Source organism: Manacus candei, unplaced genomic scaffold, assembly GCF_025592945.1.
Source record: "Manacus candei isolate 608988 ecotype Guabito, Panama unplaced genomic scaffold, ASM2559294v1 h1tg000053l, whole genome shotgun sequence".
NCBI lineage: Eukaryota > Metazoa > Chordata > Aves > Passeriformes > Pipridae > Manacus > Manacus candei.
Window position 1 is genome coordinate 3,091,191 of NW_026138101.1, and position 23,575 is coordinate 3,114,765.

A 23,575-nucleotide genomic window follows, 5' to 3' on the forward strand; every position below is an offset into this window, starting at 1 on the left:
TCCCAGCCATGAAATTGTGCATGATGAGAAGTGAGCGGGGTGGGAAGCACAGAAGTCAGGTCTCAGCAGCAATGGGCTGCAGGGATGCACACTGCTTTCCCACGAGGATGTGGGAATGCCTGTCCGTGCACGGCAGCTGCAGAGACTCAGGCGAGTGTTTGCTGGGGGCTCATCTGTTACTGGCTGTGCAGAGCATGTGGGAAGGGTAAATAAATGGGCATGGAACAGGCAGAGGAGGTGTCTCAGGGTCTGCATCCCCATGCCCTGCTGCTCCGGGCTGGGTGGTGTACCCATGTCTCAGCCAGGCTCTGTGTGTGGGAGCAGCCCCCAAACAGACAGACCCCATTTTGCTCCTGTTCTTCATCAGGGAGTTTGGGCAATCTTCATTTCTCATTTCATGATTAGTAAATGCATGAATGATTCCCATGTGTTCTGGGATGGTGTTAACAGGATTGGGAGAAATACTTAGAATAGGCAGCGTCCAAAAATAGGTCTCTTGTCCTGCCAGAGTCTTGCACATGTCCTTAACTTTCCTGCCCTGGGAAGCAACTCCTGGCACCCTGCAGGGCAGGGCAGTTTTTCCATTCACTTCAGCGGGTGCGGGATTTCATTCTTACTTATAGATCCATGGATTTTAAAGGGGCTGTCCATGGGGTACAGTTGAGTTCTTCGCAGGGTTGAAGTGCTTTATATTTTTAGCATTGACACGATCGTCATGAGGGAAAAGCACGTTTTTCCCCTGCTCAAAAGGCACGGTCAGACGTGCTGCTCTGCTAGAGCTGCTCGAGGTCAAGTTGTTACTGGCCCTGGACCATTTCTTTGGGGTGCTGCACCTTCCTGCCGTGCAGCTTGGCTGCCATAATTGGTGCTGTGGAGTTGACCTACGCCAGCCGAAACATGTTTTTGGAAGTGGAGTTTTATAAATAGACCGTGTGGACAAAGGGTGTCTGCTCCGGGGTGGTTTTGGGGCTGGGGAGAGGAGCCTGGGGCAGGGGATGGAGCCCAACAGCTCCTGGTGAACCAGCACAGCCCTCTTTGCAAAACAGCGACTGCGGTGCCGGCGGAGCCTGCGGCGAGCCCGTGGCAAAGGGAAGGACGGAGAGGCTGTGACCCGGGGTGTGGGTGCTCGGCTGTGTTCTCCCTGTGAGACTGGCTCCCAGGCCTTTGCTCATGCAAACCCCGACAGATCTCGTCTAAATGAGTAGCTGGAAATTATGTGCTCCCTCCCTGGTTTGGGCTGGGGCTGAATTTTGCCTACTGGTCTCAGGGAGTAGGTTTTGCTACTGAACTCAATTAAAAGCATCAGAACCTGGCACTGTGGGATCTTGCCCGGTGCTGGTAGTCAGGGTGATTGGCACTGGATCCTTTGATTTCTCCAGAGGCGTCATAATATTTTAAACTTACTATTAATTACAAGTGTATTAATCTCTGAATAGTATTAACAGTATTTCAAAATATAATTTTATCCTATCCAACCCTCTGGGAAAAAAAAAAAGAAGGCAGTTTTGGATGAACTGAACAACTTTATAGACACTGTGCTTTATAACCAGATAGATGTTCCCTAGTTAGTTCCATTTCTATCTAATATTGGTGGAAGATTAAAGATACTGAGTCAATGGCTGTAAAAGCTTACATTAAAAATTTGCAGTAAATGAGAAGGGGAAAATTTCATTAGAAACATAAATTGTAGCAACTGGAATGCCTGCAACTTATTTTTAGTATTCTACTCACAGTCACACTTGAAAGCCTTTTTTTTTCCAAATGTTTTCTTTTCTCAGATAAAAAAAAAAAAAAAAAAAAGAATAAAATGACCTCTAATATTTTGAAATATAGAACTAATTACAGTAGGGAGTGATCCTGATCCCACTGAAGTCAACTGCGGCATTCTTTATGACATTGCAGGATAGTGCCTCTATTAGGAAATAATAAGGAAATGAGATACTTTAAAGAGAGGGGTTTAAAATGAGCTGGCTCTGTTGGCCTCTTTTGTAAAAATACCTTAGAGCCACTTTTATCAAGTCAAAAGGTTCACTGAAAAGAGAGAAATTAAAAGATGCTGCTCGTGGAGCCTGGCAAAACATGAAGTTCGCAACAAATATCTCTCCAATCCAATTATAACATTCAAATCAAGGGGAAAAAAATTATGAAATATAATGAAAGCTTTCTTTCTACTGAAAAATTCTACTTGGAGGTGTCCAGACCTAAGGGAATTTCCAAGTCAGCATTACAGTGGGGAAAAAATGTAATGTAAATGAGAGTGAAATAATCAAAATTTTCTGGTGGAAATAAGTGCAGTTGTTTGATGTAATTCTGACACACAGCACAATTTCAGCATCAACACAGAAGTTTAAAGGATCAGTGTGCCTTCATGAGATTTCTGTACAGAAAAACCATTCAATGGGAAAATTGAAATCAGACTTCAGTATGCACATTGGGCCCCCCTACAAGAGAAAGCCCTGAATTACATAGATGCAAATAGAAAAATAGAGATGACCCTTTTTCAGTAATTCCTAAGCACCTTTTCCACTTGAAAATCCAGCATGATTACGGCATATAAATCACAAGAAATGCAATGTGTGACTGGTTTTGTGCTCACAAAATCAAACTTTGGTTTATGCCTCTAACACCAGCTCAGCCACCTAAAGTTGCACACCGTTTTCTACAGTGAGCTACACCAGACTCATGTCACCATGTTTGTTGCAGTTGTAATTTTTAATATTGTGGGGATATATTCCAAACAATTAAAACTATTAAAGCAGGGCATGTCTTTAGCATTTTACTCAATCTCATAGCCTCTATGAAATATATTTGTAATTTTGAGTTCATTTCCAAATGGAGACAGATTCACACACCCTCACAGCCAAACTCAGCACAAGAACCAACAATTAAGTGAAGCCTGAGATCCAGTCCAAAGCAGGCATATACTCAATTTAATTTTTAAATAGCTTAATTAATAGTTTCAGTTAAAGCAAAGAAGTGAAAATGGGTCAAACTATGTAAACATTGGTTAGAAAAACACACTGTCCAGCCAAAGCATTGTAGAAGTGCTTTTAAGAAGAATGGTCTTTTAAATTTAATTTAAACATGGTTTTCCAACTTAGGTAAAAGCCCGGTTCAGACAAGGCCCGAGCCACTTTTTCTGCCACAAGGAATTACCGGGGTATGCTGAGAGTTTATTTAGTCTTTGCCTGTTCTGAGGCTGTGTTTCACTCTACAGTCATTGTTTTCTCCTTGTTGTCAGCGTGTTGTTGCCTCTCAGCAGCTCAGGATTCGCCGGGAGCCTCCGCGCGTGTTTAATCGCTGGTGGGACCCGCACGAACGCTACAAAACATCGTTCCCAAATATTTACTGGAACTTTGAAATGAATTGGGATAGACTGCTGTTGCACTAGGAGTGTTTGCTTTCTGCAAACACTCAGGTTCAAGTTCTTATTGACATGGCTGTGATGGATGGGGTCCCTTACATAAGCCTCAAGGCCAGGAGGGTGATTTTGTGCCGGAGCAGTTGGGGAGTAGGAACACCACCACGTGCCCTGTCTGGCCAGTCATCACTCTCTAGCAGCCCTCAGATAATGGGAAGATACAATTACTGATTTGTTGGTAGTTCGTGGATTTCAGAGGGGCGAAATTATAAAATTCAAAAAATTTCTCTCGGTCTGCAGAGCTACTGTACACGGAGAAAAGGGTATTCTTCACTCAAAATACTCCCCCATTTTTTGCAAAATTTTTCTTTGATACTTAAATTTCAGCTTAAATGGCACAAGGGTAGAATAATTTGAAAGTGGCTAAGAATGTTTTTTGTGAAAATTCTTTTTAAAATTATGCAGTAGCATTTACATGACTCTCTATATGTTTGTAGTTTGAAGTTTCTGCCCCAGTGAGGACAGTGAGTTCTTTGCAGATTTGCTGATTTACAGATAACTTCCAAGATCCTAATGTTTTACTAAAATAACTGAAAGGTTTTCATTCGTTTGTGGGGGTTTTTTCTGTCTTTTTTTCAACTTTAATCTGATTAAATTAATAAAAAGACTGAAGAAAGATTATAGATGAAAAGTATCAAGACTAGGTCAGGTGCATTGCTTTAGGAAGCTGTCACTGCCATCCCCTTCATCAGCACCTCTTACTGGTATGAGAAACTTCGGGAGCTTGAGCCTAAATTTTGGCCAAGTTTTATTGTATGAAAATATTCCCCAAAGTTTTCTGTTGCACCTTGATATGTGCAGAGCAGGTCATGCAGCATAAATTGGCAATGTCTGAAGGTATCAGTGCTCTTTGCCAGCCATTCCCTTGGGAGTGTGAAGTCAGGTTTTGGGGAGGTTGGTGGCTGATGGTGGCATTTCATGGAGTACATGGCTGGCGAGTGAGGAATAAAAACCAGCTGGTTCTTCTCACCACCTGCAGAACATCAGCAGAAGGAGAGAAATGTTCCAGAGGTTTTTATAATGAAGAAGAGTTTTTACTGATCATGTTCAAAATGCAAGACCACAACAGGAGGCAACATCCCTTTCACAGGAAACAAGCAAAGCAACATTTTGGGCTGAAGAACAGAATGGATGAGCTGACCCACTCCAGCTTGCCTGGAAAGTTAAACATGTCAAAGGGTTCTCTTCTGGGCAAAGGGAAGATGTAGGAGAGGTTTTTATAAATGGCAGTTGGGCAATTAATGTTAACCATCAATATCAGAATGGCTTAGATTGCATGATTAACTAGTAAGAGTTTTGAGCTGGCTGGTAATTTTAGATTAAATAGTGAGGCAGCCAGTGACTTGAATATTGATGAATATCCTGTGTTTTATTAATATGCATTCTCTATAAATTAGAGGCTTAGTACACAAAGAAGAATCCTAATGCTCTTGCTATTTTTCATTGCCACAGGTAGAGCTGAATAATTCATAGCAATTAATTTATTTCACTGATTTAGCCTTTTGGGGCGGGGGTGGGGAGGGGGGAAGTTGAGCACAAGTAGTCTGCAGGTAATTTTTTCCATATTTATTTATTACAAATATCTCACCAAACACGTTTGAAGACTAATTCTTAGTTGGGGAGAATTTTTTGTATTCTTAAATGGGAGAAATTGGGAGGAATATGGGCAGCAGTGCAAGAAACCCACCAGTCATTACAAGAACCCAAATGAATTTTAAATGGAAAAAAAAAGCTCAGCTAGTTGCAAATACCACCCAGATAGGGTCAGGCTCATGTTGATTTGTATTGATTGGTGCAACGCTGGTTACTTTGCATGTTTCTGCTCCTCCTTTGATTGACTGCTATTCTTTAGGACCAAGATTTTCTTACAAATACTTCTTAGGGCAGAATTTGTTCTCTGTATTTAGTCCCTCGTGCATAAATGAAATGCTGCCCCTTTTGCAGCCAAGGCAAGTTCCACCATTGATTCTGGAAGATCCAGGATTCCACCTGCTGATGGAAACATTCTTGAAAATCCTTTTTTTATACACACAGAGCAAGAATACATTCCACACAAATGACATTTTATAACTGTGCAACATTTCAGAATGTCCAAAGACAGATTTTTAATTTTCTTGTAGGTAGTGGGAGATGGTGCTTTAAGTACGAGACGAAAAGTGGTGCAGCACAAAGATCATTTGCCAGTCCTGCAGCTCAGGGAGGCTGCAGCCCTGTCTCGGTGTCACACTCATATCCAGAGCAGGTAATATCCAGAAACACGTGAGGAGGAGGAGGAGGAGGAGGCTGTATGATTATTGCCTCTCCTTTTTGCTGGTTCTTACAACGCACTGCACAGCAGTGAGAGTTGCATAGCACGCAATAAATCATTGCCTCATTATGCTCCTTCTGTAGGTTTGTTTAGGGCACCTACTCTAGTACCGGCTCCGGTGGATTATTTGTTCTTCCCAGAAATTCCTCTCAGATATAGACTTCTGTTTTGATTTGCAGAGAAAGAAAAAAATAAATCTCTACGTCTTATTTTTAAAATAATTTCCTTAGTGTGCACAGCATTTTACATTAGAGTACTGCCTAAGAAAATAATTTCAGCAATGTCTGGAGGTGGTTTTAATTTGTAGGTGGATGATTTTGTCAAAAGGAGGCAAGAGGTTAAAAAGGTTTTTGCGTTTTTGTGACTTGTCAACATGAAGTATTAGCAAATGAAACACGGGGTCTTCCCTCCCTGCTTTTTTCTTTGCTCCCTTCTTGCCTGCCTTTCTTTTTGCTTTCTTTCTTCTGTTCTTACTTGTGTACACAAAAGCTGCTGATCCCTTACCTAGCCAGATTTTGCTGAATTGTTGTAAAAGAAGCCTAAGTACCTCATTAAAAGATATTGTAAGGTCTTCATTCGCTTTTTCTGTGTGTCTTTAGCCAGCCCTAGTCCACAGCCAGTGCAGGAGGGCACTGATCTGATTGCTAGAATAAGGATTTTTGACATTTGGTTTTGATTTAAGCAGACAAATCCTCTTAAGAAAAAGTGTTCATTAGTTGGCCTAATTTACTAACAAGAACCAGTATTGCTGATTTTGATAAAACAGTATTTATTTAGCAAATGCACCAAGTAAATGCTGGAATAACCTACATTGCACCTGCAGTGGATTTGAACGGCAAGAGCTGAGACCTTAGAGAGCAGGTGGGTACACTGCAACACGGCTGGGTTTTGCTGCAGTGTGACAATGTGATCTAGGATCCGATCCAGACTCCTTGGAAATCAATGGAAATTCTACCCTTGACTTTACTGGGCTTTGGATCCCGCTCCAGTTGTGCCAGAGTGGTAATGAAATGACTCCAACTTGGGGGAATAATTTTCTGGCTTAACAGATTCAGTGTTTTTGTATTGATGGGTTTGTTTATGTAAAGGGTCCTGACTTCAGGTTTAAGTGGTTTTGACCCATGCCTGTCTCTCATCCTCCCTCCTATTCACAGTTCCTTGAAATGCAATAGATTTCTGTTTTGTGACCACTCACAGACATCCCAGATGAACAATGACATTTCAGAGATGATTGTGATGTGAAACTCAAAATCATTGTAAGCTTGCTCAAACTGTGACCTGCCTTTACACAAAAGCTCCCTGAGCTTTCTGAACCTTTCAGCAAAACTGGATTGTGTTCACACAAAACTGAGTCAGTTTTGTGTATTTTGGTGTTTCATTATACATAATTCTGCATCATTGTATCTTAGTCCTGGGTATAATTCTTATTTGATTGTAAATTCCTACAAAGAGCCTAGGAATAGAAGATGTGCTGAGGTCAGGACCAGAAAAGACTTTTTCTAACACCCACTGCAACCTGAGTCCCCCACAAACAATTAGGACTCAGCGAGAATTGTACCCAGCCCTTTCAGATGGAAGTGCAGTGGTGACCTTCTAGATTGATTAAAGATGTCACATTGATTGACTTTGAAGGGAGCCACTTCCACCTTTCTTCTGCCAAAAAGGCAGTGGCTGCAATGTGAAGCCTCAAGAATGGGGCATTGTTCTTCCAAGTACATGGAAGACATCCAAGGGTAACAGGATAATGCAGATAATGGGATAGGGTTTCTCCCCTCCTCTCCCTCAAATACCATATAGCTAGATTTTGGCTATCCAGACCCAGGCCTTAGGAGACATTCCTCTGATAGCTACTTAAAAGATGAAATAGCTGAGGAAGTGAGCTCTTTTTATAGGTTATGGAGGATGTTTGGTGGTTGAGAATGTCAAAAAGGACTGGTGATGTTGACTCTGCAGGAACCTTAAGCAGCGATGGAGGTCTGAACTGTGTGAACAATGCAGTGGAGGGGATAGCGTGGTGGGGGAAAGGGCTTTATTCCTCTGGCAAACCCACCCCTGATGATTTTATGTGCTGTCACTTTGGGGTGTCAAGTTTGAGAGGTGCTAAAATGGCCCAAATTTTCCAAAGACAGGCAGTATCTTAACAATATCTGGTCTCTTTAAGGCACCTTGAGTTGGCACTGAGAAATATTGTCCTCCGAAGTTACCACTTTTGAAAATCTAGGCCACCGAACCTGATATGAACTATCAGAAACCAGAGACAAGGGAGCATTTGTGTCAGAGAATGTATAGTGGCTCGAAAACTACAAATCAAAATAATTCACCCTTTTATGTGTAAATCTCCTTCCCTTTGATACACAAATTGAAAAGCTGTCTGGTTTCCTTGTAGTTTCCGTAAGCAACCAGCGTGTGACTGTACCCTCTAGAATGCTATTTAAGCGTCATTTAAAGTGCAGACCTGTTAAGGTCAAAGCAAGCTCATCTGTATGCTAAAACTGAACCCACTAAAACTTACACCTAAAGCCTGCAAGCAAGGAGGTCTCGAGCTCCACAGTCCCCTCATGACAAGCGCGCGGTGTGACAAACGGTGAAGCACCAAGAGATCAAAGTACTTTTTCAGGGGATAACAATAAAATCAGAGACAGAAAGACACCAAGTCCTGGTGCAGGTGTCTGCTCTTCCGAAGCATCCTTTCTCAGACATGACACAGCCAGCCCATCACAAGGGGGCACAGGCAAGAGCTGCAATCTGGCAGTAAATATCATCAGCAAATTTACATCCTCTGTGGTGCCTTTCCGAGCTGGTAGAACGGCTGGAGAGTCCTTGCATGAAGCCCATGTGGAAGGGATTACTGTAACACACTGAATTTACTGTGAGTTTATTGAAAAGGAACTTTTCAAGGTGAACAAGGAAAGACACTGTGATGTGTTTTGCTCGTGTTCCAGAGTCTCTTTCCTCTGGTTGAGCACCTCAAATCCAGGTCCTGTGGAAGTCAATAGCTGTCTTGCCTTTCAGAAGGATTATGCCCCTAAATAGCTTCTTTAGGAAGTGTACTTTGCTTGGTGATAACACTAAGCAGAGGGTGGATGATTAACACCAATTAGGATTATTTACAAGAACCTAGAAAACAATAGGTCCATAAATCCTTGTCTTATCAATTGTAGTTCCTCCTGAGTAATTCAGTCATCATTGGGCAAACTCTGTGTTTCACTGTTCATTATGTGCAGATCCAAGTGATATTAGCTGAAGTGTGTGGAAATGTTGAAGGTACAATATGACCTAGTAAAACAGCAGTGTGTTATAACAAATTCTGATGGTTTTCAATATTTTTATGTTCTAAATACCCTACAGTTTTCCCCCAGGTATATTGAGTGAACTTAAGGCAACTCACAGTAGCCTTGTTTCTCTTGGGTTATGCTTCAGCTCTGTCTGCACTTGTGTCTCCGTTTGGGGTGGGCTTGCAGTATTCCCCCTCCATTTGTTGGGCACTGGTCCAGCTGCAGAACAGCTTCAGTGCACACAGATTCTCCTCTTCCAGAGGAGAGCCAGTGGGGACCTCTCTCTGAAAGCAGGCAGGGCTTGGTGGGACACTCAGCCCTGATCTGAGGGGCAGCCACACCACCACAAAGTCCTTCGGGGTGTATGTAACCCTGCTTTGGAAAAGGAAGGATGTCAAACTGCCCAGAGCTCCCATGCCAGCCTGGAGTGGAGCTCACGCTATAGAGAGGGTCAGCTGCTTTATTGACACACTTTTTGCTGGTGACTGGCAGCTCTTGTGACCTCTACTCCTCTTTCTTCCACCAAGGCTTCTCCTCGTTCGTTATCCTTTCTGTTTATTAACTGCACGGTCTTCTCTAGCTGTTCCACCTTGCTGCTGATCTTTTTTCTTCTACTTTTATCACTTTTTGTGATCCCTTTTCCAATTTCCAACCTTAGTCTCCCAGAAGACCCGGAGTGGTGATGCCTGGATGCAGAGGAGATTACACTGCTTATAAATCTGCACCATGAGGAGGCCAAAAGTTTCTGCAGCAGCAGGAGGTAAGCCAGGACTGCTGGTGGGTGTAAGGAACAGAGAGCAATGCCACATGCATCCGAGAAGAAGGCAGCAGCACCCCTGAGGATGGAGACTTTGGAGCAGTGTCACGGTCCTGCACAGAAAACTTGAAGAGATCTTCAGGTGGGAACACACCATCCTGCTGACTGCTTGTGTGGTTTAGTCCATGGACCTCTGGGGTCTGCATGCCAGAGACTGGAAACTCTTGACTTACCCTAAATGTCCTCTTTGTGGACTTCTGATGTGATAGGAATGGCACAAAAAAATTCAATGTATCTGCTTCGCCATAACGTTTTCAGCCTGCTAACTTTCCCAGGACTACTTTCTGCTCAAATTACTGGAACTTAATTACACGAGGTTTAATTTCATTTGCTTGGCCAGCTTTAAAAACATGTATTCAAATTTGAACCGCAAGGACAGAATTTTGGGAGCCTCTTTGTCCTCTCACTTTGTGTCAGTTTAAATGAAGAAACTGTGTCTGTGAATCTCTGCTTTACTACACCTATTCCAAGTCAGTCTCACTTCTGGAGAGACTTCCACGACTCTCAGCAGTTTAAGGGGGAGCACAAACAACCCCTTATGTTAAGGTTTATGTTTTTGAAACTGTGCAAACAATAGATATTTGTCTCCTGCTTGTGCATTTTCTTGTAAATAAAATGTGTTGAGACCAGAGATGGAGTTACACTGACTTTACACCAGATAAGGATTTGTATTGAGATTTGACATGTGTTGTATTATCCATATGTTTCTTGAGTAGGTCTTGCAATGTTTAGTTATAAAAAAAAAAAAAAAAAGAAGGGGAAGGAGAATCAAAGAAAGGACATAGAGAGAGGAGGTGAAAGGACATGGATGGGAAGTGGTGGAGTTGGAGGATAACATTGGCTATCGAGGCATTATCTGAGCATTCCTATGATTAGGACTTATCTTTCTCGCTTCACTATTTCATTATAATCTGCTGCTTAGCTGATAAGTAATAAATGACCTCCAAATTTTATTGCATTTGCTCACTTTCTTTAGATTTTACATCATTTTGTTCCCCTCCTAAGTTCTTATTTCTGCTAAGTCACAAAGACTTTGTGCTTTTGCTGGGGTTGACTTATTCTTCTGGTATTTCAGTGTTGTTATTTAGCTAGCAAGTGTCCCTCAGCAATTCCTCACATAACACTTCCATCTATCGCATTGGGATGATCAAGGATACATTGCAGCTGATGTGCAAACACTGAGTTGGGCATCCACCTCCAAGTCAGCAGATAAAAAACCCTCCACAGAGCCAACAAAAGAGGGCTTTTTTTAAACACCCAACCCGCTAGTGGATTATTCTTAATGGGTTGGCAGCATGCCCCCTTCCTTCCTCTGCAGGAATGCTGGCCTGGCTCTGCAGCCCTGGGTTTGGGTTTTTTTGTTGGCTTTTTTTTTTTTGTGTGTATGTGTTACAGCTTGCAGAAGAAATAAATTGTAAGACTGATTTGTAATAGTTCATGGTATTTTTTTCCTCTGTAGCCTGGGACTGCCTTATTTACCTGAAGGGAGGCAAGTGTGGTGACCAGCACTCCTCTTTGGGGAGTGATCCTGCCTTGTCAGTGGGGCCATGCAGGACAGGGCTCCTTGTAGGGGCTGGTTGTTGTTTCTAGGAGCTCACGGACATACCTTCAAGGGTTGAGGGTTCAGCTTCTTCTGCGTGAGAGAAGAGAGGAAATGACCTTCACCCAGCTGAGCAGGGAACAACAGGAAACCCTCATGGTCCAAAGCTCTTGCCATTTCCCACCCCCCAGAATCCGGCACTCAGGGACCGTTTTTGACGAGCTGTCAGGTCTTTTGTCAGGGTTTAGCTGCTGCAAATATATCACCAAAGTATGCTGATGATTCATGGGCAAGCGGTGTATGGTGATTTAAGTGATGGACCAGCCATTCTGTAATGGATTTGAGAATTCCCAATCAGATTGTACTTAGTTTTATCAAGCAGGAAGCTGGCAGGCTGTGTTTTAATCAACTGATAGCATCACTTGGCAATTGGCATCCAGCTAGTGAACAGAGTACTTCTCAAAGACCAGCTCACTAGGTTGCAAACAGTCACAGCCACTCAGATCTCTCAGGTTTACCTCCTGTTTGTTCTGTTTAGCCTGTTTCTTTCCCAAATGAAACTTTTAGCTAGAAGTGCAGAAAGATGCAGCACATCGGATCCTCTGCTCCTCTTTCACTGATGTTGTAGGGGGAATGGATGAGGCAGAATACATTCGCTTAATCCTCCAGGAAGCCATGCTGAAACAACCTCCTGGATGTAGCATCAAGTCCCAGAACAATGCAAAGTCAAGGATTTGATGCTGACACAAGTTTCTGGAATGCTCACATTGCATAAGTGTAGTCAATCTACAATTTGGGGCCACACCAGGTAAGACAAGGCCTTTTCCCCTTTGAGTCAGGCCATTCCATGTCCCATTATCTGCTGTGTCACCAAAGACATACCCTGTGTTCTGACCTGTACCAGCAGACTTCAAGAATGTTGCCTTTCCTGATAAAACTCTTCGGTCTCTCGATTACTTCTGGGAAAGACCAGCTCCTGCAGAGCATCTTCACAGGACAAACCCCCGGGTGCCACAGCTACCTTAAATAATTCTCTACTCAGGATTTATGTTTTGTCACAGTTATGGAGCTGTGCATCCATCTACACCCATGTAGCTGTGCTCAAGCACAGCATCAACCTGGGGAGCTGGTTTGTTGTGCCTAGCTCCTGTGTAGTAGTTACAGTACTTAGCAATCCACCTCCAATATAAATATATCTGCTACTCTGAAGAGCAGCCTCTGAAAAGCACCAGAAGGGATCACTCCCCCATAGGGATTTTTTTCCAACATTGCAGAGCTGTTAGGACTTTCAGAGAGAAATTCTTCTCCCAGCTAAGCTTCCCAGCCAGAGAGGTCAAGATTTCACCCCAAGCTGGCAAAGCTCTGGTGCAACCTGCTGCAATAGGCCATGAACCCCCATTTAGAGCTGGGTTCTGTCTGAGATGCTCTTGGGCCATGCAGGCAAGGAGGGAGGTGGAAAGCAGGAGTTGGGAGCTATCCACGATGTCTTTGCTTAGGGGTCCCACAGCCCAGTGATCTGTGAGCTGAACAGTATAACCATGTTGGTTTGAAATTGGTTTGATATTTGGAGCCCTCGGATGAGAATGATGATTGAAAGGATGTAAAATAATCATTCTCCCTAAAAGTACTAAATGTGGAAGTGAAGTGTAAGGAACAGAGAGGAATGATTCATTGGGAAATTATGCTCTTGAAATTGTGTGGCAAATCCTGTGTGAGGGCCAGATCCTGGTTTGTCCAGAGGAGTTGAGGTACACTGAGGATCAACAATTAGCCCTGTAATTGAAAGGAAAATTTTAATTTCAGTCTTACATATTGTCTGCTGACCATGACATGAAATTCAGAGAAACCAGAGAAGATCCCTGTTTCCAGTGTCATGTCCAACTGAGCATTTCAGCAGACAATAACACTCACTGCAAGAACTGAAGCTAGGGTTTCCCTTTGCCAGAACCACCAAAAGGACACATGAAAACAAAACAAAGAAGTCTTCTGTCTTCTTTCCCTGGGGTGGACGTATATGATTTCCACAGGGTCTTTTTTTGTGTCAACATTCCTATTTGTATGTTTTACAGATTAAAACATAAAGGTATCTTGCAAACATATTCGCTAAGTCCATTTTAAGGCAAGTTAATTAATGTATCTAAGCTTTATCACAGAGCATAAATAAGTGGGAAAAATCCCCCAGCCAGATGTGAAGCGTCTAATCTTGATTTTCTCACTCTTTGAGTTCATTTATTACAATGTTTGCTCACTTTTGTAAAAGCCATGCTGATGGAATCATCTAATTTCTGAGAGCATCTCCAGGGACAGGAGATCACATTGCAATATCTCACATTATGTGTCATTCAGGCAGTATATCCCAAATCATAAAACCTATGGAAATGGAATGACACTTGAATAGCAGATTCCTCCTCCCTTTCCTTTTTCTGAACATTATTTTTCCAGCCCAATGTACTCTCCCTTATGCTGTCTGACCCCATGCAGGCAGGCTGCTCATCTCCATTCTGCAGAGCAACAGGCTGTGAAGTACATCTCTCTTTGCTCTACCTCACTGCCTCATCCTGTCTCACACTGCCTCACATATAGTTTGGGATTTTCCCTTCTGTTCTGAGCTTTCATTTGTATCAGCTCATTATCCATGTTTTGTGCCTATAGGTGCTGCTATGTGAACTGATGAACTGGAGCAGAGAACTGGCCCTGCTGACAAATCTGAAGACAAGCCCAAGTTTCAGATCAATAATTTCCCTGCTCCAAATCACTGCATTTCTGTCCAAAACTCTCTGCTATTATAGCTACAGAAGGACAGGACCTCTCCAGCTGCCACTGGTGCCAACTCATGAGCCCATTGCCTTCTTACCATTTCAATTTTTTTCATCAGCTTCAGGTGTTTTGGTAAAGACCTCAAGGAAGAGTTATATGGTCCTAAAACATTTCATTGATCCGTTCATGCCCACACGGTCCAGGTCTTCCATTTTTAAGATTCCTTCCCTATTATCTGGAATACTTGCTAATTACCACAGAAGCCTGCTAGAAACTTGCTTGAGACACCAGTTTCAGTGCAGCAAAACACTTGCAGTTTGTCTAAATCTCAGCCTGTAAATTTATGGGGTCCTTTGAGCGAAAAAAGGTTTTCCAGGAGAAGACTCTGTTGCTCTAGATATTATTTTAACATTCAAATCTAAAGTCAAGACCTCAACCCCATCTCATCTAGTTGACCACAAAGACCATAATCAGTTTAGTTTTGTATGGTACATCCATTCCAGATTACCACCCCCACTGCTTATTTCTTCATGTGAAAGTGGTGCACCAAATTATCTGGTCTGATTAATACCAGGTTATTGTGCTTACTAGTGCACTTACAACAAAACTTTGCAACAGGAAAATAATCCTGGCCTTTTTAAACACTGAGGAGAGAAGAAAAAAATACAACATCAGGACTAAATTAGTTCTGACAATTTCTCATTTTCATTTATTCAGAAAAAAGTCATAATTGAGACTTGGAGAAAAAAAGAAAAGCCCTCCATGACTTTAAGTGTAAAATCCATTTTAGTAGCAGGAAGCTGTTATATGGTTAGAGCAGTTATTTTTATTGTCTGTCTGGGTATAGTTTTTAACTGCAGGCACAGAATAAATCAATAGTGTCATAAAGCTACTCTCACCCTCTGCCCTTTCTAAAGGGACATTGTTCAGTGTCTGTGCTGGATGTGACACAGACTACTGCTTTGATGCACAGAATTATGCCTCCACTAATGTGCTGGGGGAGAGTTCTGTGTGATACATATTTACGTGTATCTCATTGTCCATATCATCTCAGAGTCATCAAAAGGAAATTAAAACACAGATACACACACACAAAAATGCAGAGAAGTTCATCAGAAGAGAGAGGGTTATTCTGCTTAATTTCTTGCAAATGGTATTTTTAATGAACTTGTCCATTCATAAATCTTCTCAGGTGACATATTTCCAAGACTATCCAAGAAAGCATGAAGTGATTCGTAGGATAGTCCACACAACTTAAACCTGACTGTAACCTACTCTTTAGGACAGCGAGGAAGGATGTAGTAGGATCTGACTATGAAGCTGGTGCTAGATAAAATTGCCCTGGAAGTGTGCCTTTTTAATAGCAAGAGTAGTTAATGGCTGGAACATTTGGCTTAGGAATGCGGTGGATTGAGCATTACTTTCAGTCTCTAAATCAAGAGTGAGTGTCTTTCTAAAGCTATGCAAGAGCTTCAGCAGAAGTTATGGCTTTGATGCTGAAATGAGTGGGTGAAGTTCTTCAGCTGTGTTATATAGGAAACAAAACCAGATGACTGTGATGGTCCTTTTCAGCCTTACTAATCCATTAAGTCCTGGTTTGGGGCCTTTCACACGTTGGGGTTTAAAGCAGCCTCTTAGGTTTTCCGGATGGTTTCTGCAGGCAATACACGTTCCAGAGCTGGATTGACAAACTCCATAAAAATGGGTGTCTGGAATTGACACACTTTATAATTTATATATAAATCACTGCCTCTGAATGCAGTTCCAGATCCATTTCCACACGCAGCTGAGCTCATTTTGTCTGTTCTGTGCAGTGGCGATTTTCCTTTGCAAAGCATAAATGCAACTGAGCCGAAACACACACCACATGCTGCTGGAGACCCCAAGAACAGCCACCCTAACGTGGACCACAGAGAACTAAACCTTCATGGATCAAATTCTTTAGAGATTTATCATCAGCAATGCGTGTTGTCAAGTAAATTCATCACTCCTCTCCTTGCTTGCTCATTGCAACCTCCCCAGGTTGGCACTTCTGACAGAGGCATGAAAACTGTACTTGTGCTGCAAGTGGGAGGTGGAGACAGCAAAAATCTGTGCCCTGTCTGTGGGACTCCGTGCTGAGACAGCTCTATTTTCACATCTAGTCACAAGCCGATTGCTATCGCCTCAGTATTTGTTTTGAGGATGGCTCTCAAGAAATGGAGTTGGAGTTTGGATTCAGTGAGATTAGAGAAAGCAAGCCCTAAAATAATGCCACTTGTTTCTGAAGTCAGCAGCACTCACATGTAGCTTAGTGCTGGACAGGCAGAGAGGCAGAGGGTCCACAGGAGTTTGCACACTCCTTGGTGAGCGTGGTGAATAACACTCATTTGGGTAACCTAATATTTGTTTTCCTTCTCTCTGCAAAATGCTTAGTGCTGGATTTTGATGTCTATAAATACTGATTTGGATTTTCCTTCCTTCCCTCCCTCCCCACGCTCCATTGAAAGCAGAGACTTCTCACCCAGCATCATTTGCTGACTCCTTCCCTTCAGCTCTTCCCCATCCCTGCAGTGTGTGAGCGCAGTCACGTGCAGCCCCTTGGTTTCCCCTCGGGCCACTGGCACTTGGGAACGAGAATAACAGATGTTGGGGAACAAACAAGACCCCATCTGGTAGAAAAAAAAAACAGTTTAGGAAAAAAAAAACCCACATGAACTTCCCGGCTTCTCAGACTTTGTCATGAATATCCAGTGGCCACTGGAATAGCAGCAAGCAGCAACAGTAATAATAAATTACAGTAAATATCATGCTGTCATAAGTGACAGCAAACCAAACCCACTGCTGTTCAGAAATGAATTGGAGAAAATATTTCTTAATCTCTTTTTGTATTATTCAGCCAGCTGTAATGATTTATAGCACTCTGAAGAAGTTGCGGTGCAGAGTTGTTTCTTAATCATCTGTCTGTGCATCTTGTTATATTACCCACATGTGTCTGTGCTTTGGTGGAGGCTCTGCATCCAGCAGTGCCACCATCAGCTGCTGCTGTCTCACTTGGGGCTGTATGTGCTCGCCCTGGGAATAAACTGATTTAATGCAAGGGACCTCTCAGCCTTTCTCTAGGGCTCTGCTTCCTTTAGGGACAAATCTGCCATGAGGAGGAGAAATCTACTCAGCCATGGCTGAACTGGGGGCAGCCCCATAATAATGCCTTGAATGAAGATTGTTGCCCCAGAGACATGTGGTTTGAGCCTGTTCAGCTGTAAATAACCCGTGTTCAGTGGACATGGGGGGGGCTTTGGTGCTGGTGTGTATCAGATGGACACCCTGCAGATGGGTCTGTCCTCCTGTGAGTCTGTGAGCACACTTGTTATCAGTGGGAGAATGAAATGGTGGGGGATAAATTGAACTGGGAACATGGTATCAATAGCTGCTGTCTTTGTCCACTTATTTCCAAAGATTTATACGTGACAGTGTGAGGACTGCTCAGTGACACATTTTAATTTAATTAAATTTCCTGTTGGATTGATGTCTGATCAATCAATAATGTTAATGTTTTTGCAATTTAGAGATTAAAGCTTGGATGAGCGGATATTGAAATACTCTCCCATTCAGCTGCCTGGGAATATCTCTTTCTGCTTCCATTGCTCAGAACCCAAAATGGGTATTTTGGGTGAGAATACATCATGGGGCTTGCCATGCACCTGCACCAAGGCTGAAAGCTTTGCCCCACCCTAGCAGAGGGCAAGGGAGCTGTGCAGCTAGAGTGTCACCTCTTAGAGACGCAGAGTTGCACAGATCTGGCTTTGTGTAGCTCTGTATATTTTCCCTCTGATGTTCAATACAGGAGAAATTTTGAAGAACAGGGCATTGCAGGCATGACACTTCCATTTGCTACGTGCTCCTTGTTCTGGAAGTCATCAGTGTTGAGGTTTCATCTGGGGATTTGAGTCTGCTCTCCAACAAGATGTCTATCTTTCATGAGTCCTCTAGTCCCCTCTGGATCCCACTTGTTGCTCTGGCCACCACAGCCTCTTGCAGCAATGAGTTCCCCAGTTCATCTGCTGCTTTCTAAGCTGCCATCCAGGGGACAACAGGATCCTGGTCTGGAGCTGAAATTATCACTTCTTGAAGCTCCTTGCCTGCCTAAATTTCTCACAGATGAGCTAATTGTGCTCCACCCTCTTCAGGCTGTGAAGATAGAGATGCTGTAGCATGTCCACAGAACCCTTTTTCCCCCCCCCTTATGCCTCAGATATTTTAGAAGTGAGGTCAGGAGAGGCTTCAGCTTATTCAGGGGAGTTATTCTGCACTGACTTTTCCATGAGGCCTTGGGGTCTTATATAGCCCTTTAAACACTCACGACTCAAGGTAAAAAATAATCCATGTTTTCAAACTTGTAAAAGAGTGAACCCAAATTTCACCAGAGTCACAGCCATGGCCATAGTCTCAATAGGTCAAGCTAATTTGTCAGATCTTAACACTATCAAAACTTGGACAGTGAGAAATCCCAGCCTCACTGAGGTCTGCAGGCTCCAGTGTCCCTCTGTGGTCTCCCGTCTGTAGCATAGCTGGCTCTGTCCTACACAGGGTGCATATATGCTCACTGTATTTAGGGGAGCCTTAAAAGGGCCAATTTCTTGCCCAGCTGTGTTTTAAAATCTGTAAAATCTAGGTGTTCTTTCCCTTAAGGACTCTCTGGGGACTGTTTGCTGTGTACCTGTCCCTCAGACAACCCCAAAGTAACGCACAGAGGGAAGAAGACAGAGAGAGAGAAAGGAGGAAGGGGAAAAGAAAGCGCAGCTCATTTTCCACTTTAGCACAGGCACCTGAGGGGTAGAAGTCAGCAGTTTTTTGACAGTACAAGAACTTGGTAACTTAAAACAGGAAGGGAAAAAAAAAAAAAAACACAACCAAATAACTTTGCCTTGACCTCCTCATAAGAGAGTCAATGACTTTAAAATAAACTGGGACTCCTTTCTGGAATTTATTTGGATGTCGGTTGCTCCTTACCTCATTAGAACAGCAATATTCAGAAATGTGCCAAAAGATGCAGGCAGGCTGCAGGACACAATGAAGCTAATTTTTGGGAAATGGCAGTTTGCTCTGCAAGAGTCTGCTCTTGGTTTTTTGTTGCGAGCGAGGGAAGGCTTCACATATTTGTGTCTCACTGTCGAAATACCCTATGGTGCAGAGTTTCTCCCACTGAAATATATTGTGTGCATCAGGTTTTGTTTGTTCCTCTGTTGTAAACTTCACCAGACACCTGCTACTGCAGGTGAGAGGGCAGCTTGCCCAGGGTGCCCACCCATGTTTGGGATGGGGATGGTTGGTGGGTAGAAGAGTGTCAGTACATCTGTGTGCATTGCAAGCACATGCATGGGGAAGGCAGAGGAAAAAGGGGTATTTGTTCCTTGGAAAAGACTGAGGAAAGTAACCTGCTGCAAAATTAATGATTTTTGTAGTAGATCAACCTTTTTACACTTAATCCCTGATGTATCATGCTCTCCAAGGCTGGCTTTCATAGGTAGGACTGCTGTGAGTTGGTCCACCCTGATGAGTGATCATTGTTTCCTCCCTCCCTCTCTCCCTCCCTTCCCTAAAAACCACCTACTCCAGCACAGAGAAGCACCGTGAGACATTGTTAAAATGGGCAGTCCTGGCTGTTAAGGGTTTGCTGTGCCCTCCTCATAAAAAAAAGGGATTTAATGCAGGTGTTTGCAGCAGCCAGGGCTGGTCACCCCATCTCCCAGCAGCCAGGTTTAAACTCCGTTGGCTCATGTCTTTGCCCATTCCAGATAAACTGTTTCACAATCAAAAGGCACCCTAAACCCTGAGAAAATGACATCCCAGAGAGCAGCCCAAGCTTTTGCCATGTTTAAATTTTGAGTGTTTGTGATCTAGCATTCCCACTGTTGTTCACCACACCATAGTGCTTACCAGAGCATGCCAGAGCAGGCCTTGGCCGGTTGGCTACTTTGGGGATTTAACATGAAGGAAGGAGGGAATACAGAACAAAGTCCCACAGTCCTCATCCTGCAATGAAATTAATTTAGACTGCACCATCAGACTACTTTTTAGAGTTGTTCATCTTACCCTGAACAGTAAATTCCTATAGGAAAGTAATTTATGATCTGGGAGGGCTGTTACTTACGAGCTAGTAAAATAACTTTAGTTGGACTTTTACTACCTTCAGCAGCAAGCATCCATGCTGAAGCCAGGAATGAGCCTCTTCTTGCTAGTGGAGATACAGTATGATCTATAGCAGAGCCACATGGGTTTTTGGCTTGCATTCATCTTGTTTCCATGCCGTGTGTTTAAAAAGAAATAACTGATTTCTACCTACAGTATTTACAGTCAAGTCACGTTATTTCAACAACTGCATGAGCTTTCAATAATTTATGCATGAGTAGGATCAGGGTGGCTTCTAACATAGCTTGGGCACCCTGCTTGAGACCTCAGCTTTAGCTGTCCAGCAATCAGCCATCTCCTGCATGCCAGTCATCCAGAATCCCTCCATGTTTGGGTGAGCTTTCAAGATAGCTTGCTCTCCTTTTTTGAATGCAAGTGAAGTTGGAATTGGTCCTTAATCTTTAGATCGTTAAAAAACGTTATCACAAGTGTGTTGTGTTATAACTGTCACAGTTTTTCTGCACCCTTTGCTGCAAAGCGACTCCCACCTGACTGTGCCTCAGGCAGTGAGTGCTGTTGGGTATCAGCTGGGGCATGGAAATGGGCTCAGTCCAACAGGTGGCTGGTTCTGGAACTCATCACAAATTTTCCACAAGTAATTAAAACCAGAGAAGCAGAGAAACACAGGCCCAAGCCTCCTGTAAGAATGATGCAAATAAAAAATTACTGGTATGTGCTGGAGCCACTCTCATAGCAGAGCAGAATCAGGCCCATTCCATCCCTTGTAAAGCATCCCTCAGGGATGCTGAGCAAGCCTTAACTACAATTTTCTATTCAAACTAAGTCTTTCTTTAGAGGAAGAAAGATCCTTTCCCCTTTACCATATTCAGCATGAGAGGAGACCTTCTGCAGTAAAAATATTCAGGTGTGTCCCAGTTAACAAATTAGAATCCAGAGTATTTCTTTTATACCACAATTTACCTCCTCTGTTTCAGTCCACAGCGTGTGTGTGGGAGTATTACAGCAACATTTAGCACTCGAATTCTAGTCATGAATAGCCAAAAACACTGGGATTTGCATTATGTGTAAAGCAAAGCACCTCTGAGCTGCCTGCTGAGGTTTGTTTCGGGCTGTGGGCAGGTTTTACTCATTTTGCCTTCAAAAATTGGGAGAGATTAAACCAAAAATGAAGCTGTGGAGAAAGCCCCAGTAGAGTGGTCTTCAAGTCTCCTTGAGAAATTCTCAAAAGACCAAAGCTTAGAGGATAGATTCAGATCAGGAATCTCAAAAAATGGTGTGAATGTTGGAGAAAAATGGCCAATTTCTCCCAGGGAAAGAAATGCTCCAGTTTCTACACTGGTGCAAGAGATCTGGACTTCCTAGGTGGAGGAGAAATAAAGAAGAGTAGATACATGTGGGTTGCACTTTCCATGTATATTTTTAATTATGGCTCATCTATCATTCTTAGCACTGCCTTGAGCAAAGAAAGATAAAGCAGCAAAGCAACAGCAAGATTTCCACACATGTAGCCAGTCTCAAAATCAATGCAAGTTCGGTATCTAAATACCTTTAAAAACCTGATGAGTGGTTCCCTGGGGCCCCCCATGAATATCACAACCTTAAATCTTGGAGGATGCACTGACATTGCTGTGGAAGGCAGGGGGTTGCACTCAGGACAGCCTTTGGTTTGTAATGTGAAGGGCTGAAAAATTTTTCCTTTAAGGTTGCTGAGTGTAAAGCTGCCCAGGAGCTTCTCTTTGGTTACAGGTAGTGTTTGACTGTGTACCAGAAGCCAGTGAGAGGAATTTGGTGACTGTTCCCAAATGCATTTTAGGTAATGTTCATAATGCCCACTACCTTTAAATACTTTACAGGGAAAATGCAAACCTTCAGCAACTCTCGGTAGGAGAGGAGGAACAAAGGATGTTGACCTCATTCTTTTGCATACAAATAAAACCAATAAATATTCAGGCGAATTAAAAAAAAAAATCTTGTTTCTGGTGAAGGTGAGGGAATCTGCTGAGGTCTTGCCATGTAGTGCATGTGAATGGAAATCTGGCTGTGCCTCCCTTTGCATCCTGCCATGCTGGCACAGCAGCACGTACTCTTCTTGTTGCTGCTGCTCACCCAAGATTAGGCTACAGGAGTGACTTGCTTAGCCAAGGTGACTCCTCTTGCCTGTTACATATCACGGGGTTATAAATAACAGAGCAACCTCTGCCTGATGGAGGGGGATGCTGAGAGCCCCCTCCCTCCTTTAGGATGCTGAAGCAATTACAGGCAGGAGAAAGCCAGCGAGTGCCTGAATTGTTGCAACAAACAGGGGCTTTGGGTTGGTCTCTGCTCCTCTTTAATTAGAGTTTATTGGTAAAGCAACCCCATTTTTCTGTTCCTGGAAAATCTAGGCTGTCAAGGCCTAATTCCTTGGGCCTATCAAGTGTGAGATATGTTTACCAAGTCCCTCCAAGATTAGCTGGGCTGCTATCAAAACCAAGGAGTGTATTTCTATCAATGAAAGCCGCTATGACAAGGTCTGTCCCCTGAGACAAACGGCCTGTTCCACGGAGGCTTTAAATAGGAGCAATAATGGTAGTGAGCGGCACTGAGTTGAATAATTAGATTGTTCTTCATAAATCCTCAAGTGAAGACTTCCAAGCAGGTCCATTATGTGTGTCGTATGTTAGCACTGAGCTTTATGTGGTGTGGACACCGCTCTGAGCCGGGCTGCTGTGATGGGTGAGTAAATCACCAAAGATTGGGACAGGAGGAGTACAGCTCCTTCCTCTCCTGCCTTTTCCCCCATGGAGATCATCTGGTCTGAACTGCAAACACCCATATTATTTATTTTATTGCTCAGAGAGTTTTTTGAGGGAGCTAACTGGAGTAATTTCTGAATATTTATGCTTTGTTTGTTTATATTCAGAGACTGGAAAACACACATATTTTGTTCACGTCCCCAGACTAGTTCATTTACTGATTCACTTAAAACATCCTTGCAGATCCATTGAGAGATAACTTTTTCCTCAGAGGGATGCAGTTGTGTAATAGCAGCTCGGTATTATCTCCACATATCCTTGGTGAGATTTAAACTTGCCAACTGAGAACTGATTTTTTCTTTAAAAAAAAAATAATCTTTCTCCATCCTCCCATTTCAATTATTCAGGTTTTCTCTCTCTTTCTTGCTCTCTCTGTCAGTTACAGAAAGAAATCTCAGATGAGCAAATGTCATTTAACCCTAACCCTGACTGGTGATTTTTAGACATTTCAGAGGAAATCCTGGAAGGCAGCAGCATCTGCAGACAGGGACATACACCCAGCCAATGCATGATTCAGGTGCATGCTCAGG

General features: G+C 43.1%; 1 protein-coding gene across 3 annotated transcripts in view; it reads left to right on the forward strand.

Moving 5' to 3' along the window:
- The window catches only part of MAF (MAF bZIP transcription factor), a 186,831-nt gene that overhangs the window by 51,693 nt on the left and 111,563 nt on the right, over positions 1–23,575 (forward strand). The window contains exon 3 of one of the 3 annotated variants that reach the window (XM_051801790.1): positions 9,663–10,774. The exons of 1 other annotated variant lie outside the window; for it this stretch is intronic. The gene's annotated coding sequence lies outside the window, so the exon portion shown is untranslated. Of the gene's footprint in view, positions 1–9,660; positions 10,775–23,575 lie in introns of those variants that run through there. One more of the 3 variants, XM_051801792.1, reaches the window with a different exon arrangement.